Raw genomic sequence first — 10,616 nt, forward strand, 5'->3', positions numbered from 1 at the left:
AAAGACAGTGATCTGTATTGTATAGTCGGTGCCGAGCTATCTATGAGTATGGGAGTCTCGCATCGATCTAAATTATTCAGTGTACGTGCTTAGTCATTGCTCCATACGGTTCCTCCGCTTCCATAAATTGAGTATTCGACCCTTGACTTATACGACGCCGTTGTAATAAGCCGATTACACAATTAATCGTTCAATTTACATGTTCTCTTTGCTCTCGAAGCGAACTGCCCCTTTTCATTTTGTGTTGTAAGCTTAATGTCTGCTCCTACCATTAACCGAATGGGAAATGTTAGCGGACGAACGAAGTCCCTTCGATCTTTTTCGGGGTTATTCAGAGTTTCAACGAGTCTGGGTGTAGCAACTTTTTGATCTGGGTCATTCCACGGCAAATGCGTACCAGTCGATTTATTCCCACTTTTACTGCAATGGCAGTGGTCCAATTCCACAATCTGTTCTCGTGTTCTACAAGCGAAACACGTTTTTCAAAAAGCAAGTAAGTATTCCTTGTATCGTAGAAACGAGGCTGAACGTTTATTTTGTCTACACCATTAGATTTACATTCAATGCTTAGATCACTTGTATACGGAGTAAAGTAATTGCTTCCAGCAGACAGGCGATAAGTGCTTCTGATTTCTGGTTAGTATAGCACGCCATGTAATATCTGTATTATCTATTATTTGTTTATGTTTAAATGTATATAAATTTGTATATCAGTCACTGCTTCCCATATCACAGGGAATCCTAATTTGGACCCGAATAACTGTGTGTGGTTTGTTCCTGGTATTTATTTATAATTTATTTATATATTTATTTATTATTTGTGTCCGCCAGTTATGTCACATAATATATATTTGTAATATAGTATTCATTCTTACAATGGAAAATAGAAATTACTCTCCATTTAAGACCAAGTATTAAGTATAGCCATTTTGAAAAATACTCCTTTATCATGCACTAGTTTAATTCATAATCTAATTTAAAGTAAAAGTAATGAAGATCTAATTTTTACTTCACACGCGGTAGAAGTGAAAGCTTCAGAAGTATTCTATCTCATCCTCTCACGTTCGAAATGTGTTTGATTGTCTCTTTCGTATCACCTTTTGTTTCATCGAATTTCAAAACGATACTAAAGAGGCTTGTACAACTAACAACCAATTTGGATCAAACGTGTTTCAAAGGTAACCAATGATATAATATGTATATTATTAATTTACATTACCATAGAACCAAAACTTATTCCTAAACGAACAACATAGGAAAACAATATTTTAGAACAATTCCAACGCGATCCTTATGTAGGAATATTATTGTAATCATATCTTTTTTTTGATAATATAAGAAGGGCAAGCACATCCGTATTTACAGTTCTTGGCACGTTTGCCGAGAAAATAAGAAAATGTTCACGCAGTGTACACGCCTTAGCGCGCGATTTATGCTTGGGACACAAAATAGGATTTAGATAAAATAAGACATTACGCGGCCACACAATAAATGTACTTATGAGCTGGCCTTAAGCCATTATTTACATGTCTACACCGTGTTGTAGTCCAGATAAAGGATTTTAAAACACACCTCATATATATTAATAGCTCGAAGAAAACAAATACCTACGATAAAGTCTTTCGACTATGTGTCTTCAACATAATATGGTTTGGGATATCGTCTTGTACCTTTGCTGTTGTTCAATCTTAGAGTAGATCCTATTTTCGGAGTGGCTAAATACCTTACGTAACTTCGATGATGAAGGAATAACAATGGCATTAAATTCGTAAACTAATATTTCTTAATTTTAGAGGTAGAGGTCAGAGACACATTGTTTGTTTCACCGTCATGGTTATTAAGCTCTACGGCTTAAAAGGTGGGATCGTTATGGCGTCAATGAAACTTTAGCCTAATGTCTATTGGCTAATTACCTGATATTATAAACCCAAAGACATTTCGATCACACTTTTAACTCCTTTGTCCGGCTTCGGTTTTACTCTCTAACCCAAAAAAGTATATATAATGTATTACTTTTTATTATTCACATGAAAATAAAGTTTCGACCAGTAAAACTATAGCACAAAATGAGTTGCTCTGTATAGAGAAACAACATTCAAAGCTATTGCTTCACCAGTTATGTTTTTTATGTTTTAATGTTTCTTCTTCTAACGTTTCAATATTCAAAATACCATTTTATGTCACCTGTATAACACACTATTAACTCTTTTAAGATTTATGTCATAAATCATATAGAGGTTACATATATAACAAGAAAATATAAGCCCCTTAAATAAATTTATTTTATACCTAAAGAGAATAAAATTACGGCAAAAACTCGGAAGACAATAACCTACGCTGTCATAAGACGATTCACTATCGAGGCGAGCTCATTGAGCAGAACTAATGACATTTTTATTTCTCCGGAGAAATGCATTAATTTCATTGTTAGCCCATCGACGCCGGAACACGAATGATCTACTCTATTCTCTTGGAAAGTGGATTTTCTACAACACAGGAAAACTTATTAGTTCCAGGAGAATTTCAATTGAGAAGATCGAATCAATTATTATTCTGTCTTTGATATAACAATCGCGAAGTTATTCAATTAAGGGAAAGCCAAAATTAGATTAGTGTAACGTAAGGGACCGCATCGGTACTTTTCGAAGTCACATATATCTGAGCCAATGTAACTGCTGTTATTTAAGGCTAACTAACAATTAATAAACAATTGATTTTTTAATTATGTACTGAGGTAAGAAATAATCAAATTGCCTTATTTGTATTATTACGCCGGTAAGAGTAGCGCCATCTATCGCCGAATAGTCGAACGAATATCGAAGGATCTAGTAGCACCTAAAACGCTCGAGAAGTACAACGCCATCTATAGTCAGATAGCGGGAACAATACTAGAGATGTGTGGAATATTCTCGATCCTCGATTCTAGGGATGAGTCAGTAATCAGGGAGTCAGTAATCGGATCTACTCGAAGCGAAAAAGCGAACGGATCACCTGAAGCGAAGCGGAACAAGCGAATTGAGAGTTTTAAAGTTTTGTTGAGTGTTTTAAGTGCGCTATGTGTGAATACAGTGTATACCTGTAATTCGGTAGAAATTTTATTTATCCCGAACCCCAGCGCGTAACAGTATTATTAAGGGTTCTGTTTCAATAGGATACGTATATAACGGAATTCGGATGAAAAGCAGTTTGGAAACATTGCGAGACTCCCAACATTCTGAATTATAGAGGAGCACAGCGACACTTGGCAAGAAGTCGGCCTCCCGCCCTCGCGGTCGCACCACTCTGAATAAGTAATTTTTACCGTCTGCGCAGTTTTACAAACAAATTAACAGTTTATTGTTGTTATTTTAATAAAACTTCGTTGGTGAGTTTCCTAGCGAGTTTCATTTTTACGACCCTCTCCATCGCCGTTGCGGTATTGTTATACGTTTTCAAATAAATTAAACGCAGTCGCCGAACAAACTATACTTAATTAGCAGGCGTTGTGTGTAAGTTTCGAATAAAATTTACAAGAACCGAGTTTCGGACGCAGCCAGCGCCGCCGCCCTCTTCACTTGAAACTGCTTATTCTAATTTATGGCATCCAAGTATTGCACTGCTTATAACTTCGGTTGCAGTTTCGAGAGCCGGAGGTACATTTTATGGGGTTGTAAACCGTAGAGCCTTAGCATAATTGCTATTACATTAAATTAGTTTTGTCATCAATTTTGTGTTTATGCTAAATTTATTTTATGCTAAATTAAACAGGCAATCAAAAGTTTCAGTTGCACAAGATTTAGGACGAGTTCGGCATACAGTCGAACTCATAGATTATACACTTAATATACGAGATAGATGCGCAACTCTCATTTTTATTTTTGCTTTAGTTAGGGCCCAGTCCAGCAGGCGTCGCTGTGGTCGATTATTAGTCTCCCTACCCCCCACCAGGTGGCTTTTTTTAGTAATTGTAATATTTTTTATAGCTCTCTTTATGAAAAAATCTCATCGTTTAGAATCGCTGAAATTCCCTGTAGTACTTATGGAATATGGTCGAACCTTAAGAGAGAGAGAGAGTACAAATTCTAATACCTACAAAATGTTAATGCTACCCGCAACAGATGGGATCGACGCGCCGGCCAATTGTCGCACCGAACATTCGTAATTTAAAAAGCAAAACGTAATAAACCGCTCGGTCGCAGTACATAAATTTAATGTTTGCCTCGGCCTGTGTACTGGCAGCGGATATTAATCAGCGAATATTGAAATATGTTGTTTTTCGACCGATTGACAAACGGCCCGTTGCGCTCGGGCCGGATTAAACATCCACGCCGTTCAGTTATTGCAGAGTTTGCATCTATATCAGTTATTCTGTCACAACACTCATAAACTGATCCAATTAACAGTTTTAGAGATAAAACTAGCCGTACCCGCTTCGCTGGGCGTTTAAAATTAACATTATTATTTATTGTCATTATTATTAGGGAGTGCAACACTCATAATATAAATATTAGCCTATCCATTAAGGACATGTATTTTCTACATGGATACCAAGTTTCAAGTCAATCGGATGCATGGTTCAGTAGTTATAATGAAACATCCGTAAAAACCACTGTAGATTTATATATTAGTATAGATATGCTATATAACTATACTGAGACCTTATAAGTTATATCTCAAGGTGGGTGGCGGATTTACGTTGTAGATGTCTATGGAAAAACCACTTAACACCAGGTGGGCTGTGAGCTCGTCCACCCATCTAAGCAATAAAAAAAAAAAAAAAATACATATTACAAATTAAACACACAGGTACATAAAGTGCAAATTGTTTTAAAAGATTTTAAAAAAATAAGCATTTTTTTACGTTAACCGAATAGCAAATTCAAATGTTTGTAATGTAAATCGTAAAATTCATGTAAATTTCTTTTCAAGCGTCATAGAATTTAAAATACGTTGAATATGTAAAATATATATTTGTCCTGACTCGTTGACGGCTAGCTCAGGAAATTTAGCTAAACCAACAATTTTCATTAAATATTAAGGACGGGGTGCACGAATGCAGGTTGTCGTAGCAAGCGTCTGCACTCGTAAGATTTATGATGCGGCTAGAAGGCGAATATATTGAAAATCTAGAACACTCTGGAAACCACTAGATGCACTTTAAACGGAGCCGTAAGACAGCAGTGTGCATATTGTATCATATTTTCCATATTCAAGATATTAAGTATTATGTAAAAGCGTATGAAATAAATTCGTTGGGAGACTGCCGTTTAAAAAGAAAAGCCTGTGACGTCAGAATCGTGTAAGGCAATGTAATTATTTTTACAAAAAGATGAGTTTTTTTATTGCTTAGATGGGTGGACGAGCTCACAGCTCACCTGATGTTAAGTGGTTACTGGAGCCCATAGACATCTACAACGTAAATGCGTCACCCACCTTGAGATGTAAGCTCTAAGGTCTCAAGTATAGTTACAACGGCTGCCTCACCCTTCAAACCGAAACGCATTACTGCTTCACGGCAGAAATAGGCAGGGTGGTGGTACCTACCCGCGCGGACTCACAAGAGGTCCTACCACCAGTAATTACGCAAATTAAAATTTTTCGGGTTTGATTTTTATACACGATGTGACATCAGAGATGATAAAAAATATATAGGCCATTAAAGTTTCAAGCTTCTAACACGGATACTGACTCCAACCGAAACTCGAATCTAAGCTTCGAAGACGAAAAACCATATTCAGTTATTATATTAAGCTACTTAATCATACATAGTTCATAGTTATTAAATTCATAATTATGTTTTGCTGTTAGCAAGCTCATGTTTACTTAACCTGTAATCTCAAATAGAAGAAAACTTGCAGCGCCACGCATTATGTGAAACCATTGACCATGCGGTACATCTCATTGTGTTCCATTGCGTGCAATGTAGACATGTATCTGAGTAGCATTTTGTTTGGTTTTCACGAGTCGTAGACGTAATAAAAACAACTTGTAATGTTTGATTTTAACGTTATTATTTTCATTTTAACATTTCCAACGATTTAAAAACGAACTACCGTCTAATTTTATTTTTTTAAAGTTTTCTTCATGCACCGAAGAAACTAACAGTATCTTGAGGCAGTTAGTTGGACTTGGGGTTTCATCTTGATTATAAGAGGATTCCAAGTGTCAGTAACTATTTTCTGTACTAAAATGACGGTGTTTTTGTTTATTTTAATGTCCTCGGGTACCACACGTAGACTTAGCTTATTTTCGATAACGACTTGGGTTTTATCAAATCTCATAGAATGGAATTACTGTTCCGGGTATATTAACAAACTGAAGGCTTATGTACCTCATTTTTGTTGACATCCTTAACTCAAACCGAAATGTGTTTATCCATAATCAGACAAACGTACATGAGTTGTATGTAGATGACACTTACATTACCGAAAGAAAAGTCAAGCGCTTCTTCAAACGAAGTCTGCGGAGATACCCATTAGAGAGTCTACTGTACCTCTTGCATTGCTGACGACGGTAAGCACTCAACATAGTGGAATGGGGGATCGTCCGACTACCAAGAAAAAAAAAATGACCCGAGCACCCGAAGCTAACGGAGCAATGGAAATAAACCATAATAACTTTTTAACATGATATTGAATATTTTTCACGGTGCTTAAACTGATACAACTAAAATTATTTTGAATTTATTTTTAACTCTCAATTTAATTTTGAACTTCTAATTCAATATTTCCTACTACGGAACCCTTTGCCATTACCTTTGGCTCAGTTTTTTTTTGCTTGTAAACATTCTATCCGTTAGTTAACAGCTGTTTTCATGAGTTTCGTGGGGTTACTTGAGCAGGATAAAGGATCGAATAAGTGGCTCCTTTGTAGAATATCTCGACCATAGTGTGTTCGGCTTCATATCATTAATCAATCTAGATATATTACATCACTATTTATACATATAACGTATTTGGTAAAACATTTTTTACACTATCATAGCTTTTAAATTCATTTTCGCGAATGGAATATTATAACACAAATATGTAGTTATAGTATGTTATGCGAGATGTTATTGTCTTATATGTATTACAAAATTTATAAGGATATATATTGACAATGAAGATCTCGTGATATTAACGCAGAAGAAAAAAATAAATTTTTTCCCCTACCTAAGCTGGTAGCCTTGAGAGGCTATTCCAGCATAACCTTAACTAGTAGGTGAGCTCGCGGGGCTCAAACCTGACGACGTTGCTAACACGAACCCTAGCAAGAGCCCTGCTTCGCAGAATCTACCACCGGATCGGAAACCGAGCGAACCACTGAGAAGATCCGGCGAGAAACTCAGTGGGCTGTGTCTGAGGGTTAATTTATTTATTTATTTAATCAACAATGTTTCAACAGCATTTAACTAGACACAAGTTACAGAGGATGTTTTCACAAACATGAGTCAATTAAAGAAACACATTATGTTTCCAAAAAATGTTAACATGATTAATGAACACAGGTAGTCCAACTAAGGTAAAGGTAAGGCAGTTAAATAGGTAGATATATTTTGTCGAATGATAACTTGCAGAATAAGTTTGAACCTGATTGTGTTGTGTCGATGTGTGTAAGTGCGTGTGAGTGTATAAAGTGGTTGGTTTACATGGACGCTCGAATTGATTATGAACGTTGATTGTTAATTGTAGAACACCCAAAATACTTGTCGAGCCCTTCGTCGCAAGCGACGGGTTCGACGAGAACGGTGACCGGTGCTTGAGGTACCTAAAAGCACCGTTAGTGGATTGGGAGGATCCAAAATGACGTGTTTTGGGCGACGTCGACTGCTTTCCATTAATTTTATAAATATCTTCTTTAGAATTTTTGCTGCAATTTATTGCAGCAAAAATGTTTGCACTGGAATGGTGACAAAAAAGTTACTGACTACATTTTCGCATATCTAAATAAACATTCAAGGCTTAAAACGTTATTAAAGTAAGGTCGACTGTTAAGAATTCAGTCATAACGTGACCGTTGAAAATTAAATTCAAACTCGCATGCACGATTGATACTCAGAATAGCCATTTCTTTTTGTTATATAAACCATATTTAAGAAGTTAACGTGAATTTTTAGAATGTTTTAGTGTGAGAGCCTTTTAGTTAGTAAATTAAGATATCCAAGATTGGACAAGTGTGTTGCGAATTTGTCGTGGCCTAAAGGATAAGACGTACGGTTCATTCGTGTTGAGCGATGCACAGGCGTTCGAATCCCAGGCGGGGGTACCAATTTTTCTAATGAAATACGTCCTCAACAAATGTTCACGATTGGCCTTCACCGTAAAGGAATAAGATCGTGTAATAAAAATCAAACCCAATTTGCGTAATAACTGGTGGTAGGACGTCTTGTGAGTTTAAATGGATAGGTACCACCACTCCGCCTATTTCTGCCGTTAAGCGGTAATGCGTTTCGGTTTGAAGGGTGGGGCAACCGCTGAAACTATACTGAGATCGTAGAACTTACTTAAATCTTAGATATTTCGCTAACTACTTTCCCACCGAGTCAATCTACAATTATTATTAAAAACATTATAAAAAAATTAATATTTTCAAAAATTACCTTAACGTCTGTCCTAAATTTCTATTAAAACACAAAACGTTGAGCAGTAAAAAAAAATATGTCGCAATTCACTAAATTATATTTTTCGTTGTCGTCGGTATGACAAATTCGTGGGCCATTCGCGATGCTCACGGGGGCGGTTAAGTCGAATTCCCATTCCGGAGCAAACAACGTAAAAGTCAATAACAATTTTTCACAGTACAGTTACGTATTTATCTGTCCGTTTCGGCAATGGCAACGGAACGTTAGCTCCGTCCGTTGCGTCACGTACGTGACAAACGGTTCGTCTTAGGGATCGCCAAATATCGTTTAGTACGTGCGTCGAGAAAACCAACTCGCCGGGTAAATAAAATAAATCAAACATATAAGTAACAGACTGTTCCTAAACTGAAATAGTAGTGCGAATTTTTTTTTTTTTTTAAGGAAGAAGAAAAACAACAAGTCTAAGTTAAACAAACGCCGAGCGCCTTGAAAGTTCGTTCGTACATAATACAAAAAATGTGGAACTGCTTCGAAACATTTCGTAAAATGAAATCAATTTTACGTCTCAAATGCAAGAAGTTTGTATACTCTACACTCGTACATACATTTATCAATATCGGAAGCACCTTTGTATAAATGCAACGTTTGAAATATACAATTATTTAAACTAGTGATCCCGCAGTAGTCGAAATTCGACTATAATTAATTGAAATTGTAAGCTTGTACACTATTATGATTCTGTTTTCAAAGACTATTTCATAAATCACAAATTTCACCAAGACTACACTATAGAAAAATATTAATAAAGACAAACAATATTTAATCTATTCTCAATTTGACCACAGACGTCAAGAACAAAAGTTTGACAATAAATAAATAGTATGCCTGCGTGTGTGCGTCAAATACATGGTATGTAGTGTGTGTTTTTTATCGGTTTAATGTATTTTTTAGACATAATTTAAAAAAATATTAACATTCTGCACTCCTTCTCTATATTCTCTATAAGTGTGGGAAATTTCATACTCCTCCGTCCGCGCAATTTTCGTAAAAAGGGATACAATGTTTTTCCTTCGCGTATTAATATATAGATACATCAGCTTTAGTAAAATTAATAAAGATAGTGTAGACGTAAGTATGATACGACAATTTAGGTTCTTAAAATCGAATATCTTATATCTCTAATCTAAAATAAAATTTAAATACATATCATTATGCAACTAAATATGCAACAAAATACGGTTGAAGTCGTCGTGGCCTAAAGGATAAGACGCCCGGTGTACTTGAGCGATTCGACAATGCGAGGGTTCAAATCCCGCAGGCGGGTGCCAATTTTTCTACTCGTAATAACATACACACTTAACACAGTTTAACGAACGGCCTCCACGATAAAAGAATTACATCGTGTAATAAAAAACAAACCCGCATAAATTTTAATTTGCGTAATTTGATCCCGTACGAGCGGATACCGCCACCCTGCCTATTTTTACTGTAAAGCAGTAATGCTTTTCGGCTTAAAGAGAAGCACAATAGTCAAACTATGCAATTGAGACGTCGACCTCATGTTTCAAGGCATTCACGCTTTTATGTCCTCAGACTTAAAAAAAAAAAAAACAAGACCAAAAATTTAGATAACTAATAACTGGCAGTGTATATTCTGAAACTGGACTTGCCTTGCGCATCACCATTCTACCTGTTTCTGCTACCAAGGTTCTGTTGTCAAGGGTGTGAAAACTACAATACAAATTAGATACTGCTCTGTTTATGTAATTCAATTTGTGTGAGTGAGCACATGAGTCATTAAGTTAACTTTTATTGTCAAGCGCGAGGATTAGCTGGTATCAAATTAAACGCTACACACTGATTTATCAAGTCGATCTTTCACGACCTAAGCCCCCGCCGCCAAGCTAACAATTTCCACCGCATCGTTTCCGAAGTAAAAGGCAGAGTTATTCGTGACTGGTAAATAACATTATGTACATGACATTAGCGTGTCCCCGACGAACAGTAATATCATCATGTTCTTTTGTGTCGCGTCGCACGCCGGCCCCATATAAATAAGGTCCTTATCTAGTTT

This window comes from Bombyx mori, chromosome 4 (assembly GCF_030269925.1).
Source record: "Bombyx mori chromosome 4, ASM3026992v2".
Taxonomy (NCBI): Eukaryota; Metazoa; Arthropoda; class Insecta; order Lepidoptera; family Bombycidae; genus Bombyx; species Bombyx mori.